At 31.6% G+C, this 880-nt stretch overlaps 1 protein-coding gene across 2 annotated transcripts in view; it reads right to left on the bottom strand.

The window, feature by feature from the left end:
• Positions 1-880, bottom strand: part of LOC119585111 (translocation protein SEC62-like) — a gene marked incomplete in the record, with an annotated part of 19,320 nt that overhangs the window by 6,269 nt on the left and 12,171 nt on the right.

Here is an 880-nt window from a genome sequence, read left to right as displayed (position 1 = left end):
AAAAATGTATCCTTCCTCCTTACTTCAGTCTGCAACAAAAGCCCAATACATATACAGAAAAATTAGGCCAGAACTCATCCTCTGGAGTATGCAATTGTTGTGCAGAGTTTATCACACCCTTCAACGTCTTTGAAGTACTGACATTTTTTTTTTTTTCACTCTGACAATACTGCTAAAAGAATACAATTTAAAAGCACACACTGCACTTTTAATGGATTCTATGAATCAATGATCGGAAATACACCTCTTTATAATAATAATAATGATGATGAAAAACAGATATCAAAGAAGTTTACAAAGTATACAGTTCAGTGTACAGCACTGACAACTGTCCTCAATATCACAGTTCTTTTGTTTTGTTTTTATGGAGATTTGTTGTACATGTATAATAAAAAACATATCATTTGCTTATCTTCAGACTGTATGTTCCAAACACTTGGAAACTCCAGAGAAAATAAAACTGCTCTTGAATTTCTTACCTGTAATAACTTTATCCTGCACAAAACATCCCATAAATTATTAAAACAGTAAACTCTTATTCTTCTGAGTTTATACCTTCCACTAATACAAGTGCTAATTTTAGTATTGACAGTTACCCCCATATGGTATGACAGAATTTCTCATTTAAGGAAATAAGTTTCAGAGTAAAGAAATCCCTTATTTGCTTTCACATAATGGTCCATTTACTATTTCATTTTTGCCTATACAGAAACATTTCAAGCTAAAGCATAAATTCCTCAAAGTGCAATTGGGATGCTAAGAACTTCTGCATCAGAAAATACAGTAGACTAACTTGATATAGTAAAGTAATAAAAGAACTATTATCAACACAGTTCTTTCCCTTCCTTCAATTAATAATCACATCTACAGCTGGATATCT

This window comes from Penaeus monodon, chromosome 19, assembly GCF_015228065.2.
Source record: "Penaeus monodon isolate SGIC_2016 chromosome 19, NSTDA_Pmon_1, whole genome shotgun sequence".
In the NCBI taxonomy this organism is placed as follows: Eukaryota; Metazoa; Arthropoda; class Malacostraca; order Decapoda; family Penaeidae; genus Penaeus; species Penaeus monodon.
Note: the sequence above shows the minus strand (reverse complement) of the source record. Positions and strands in the feature narration are given on the sequence as shown.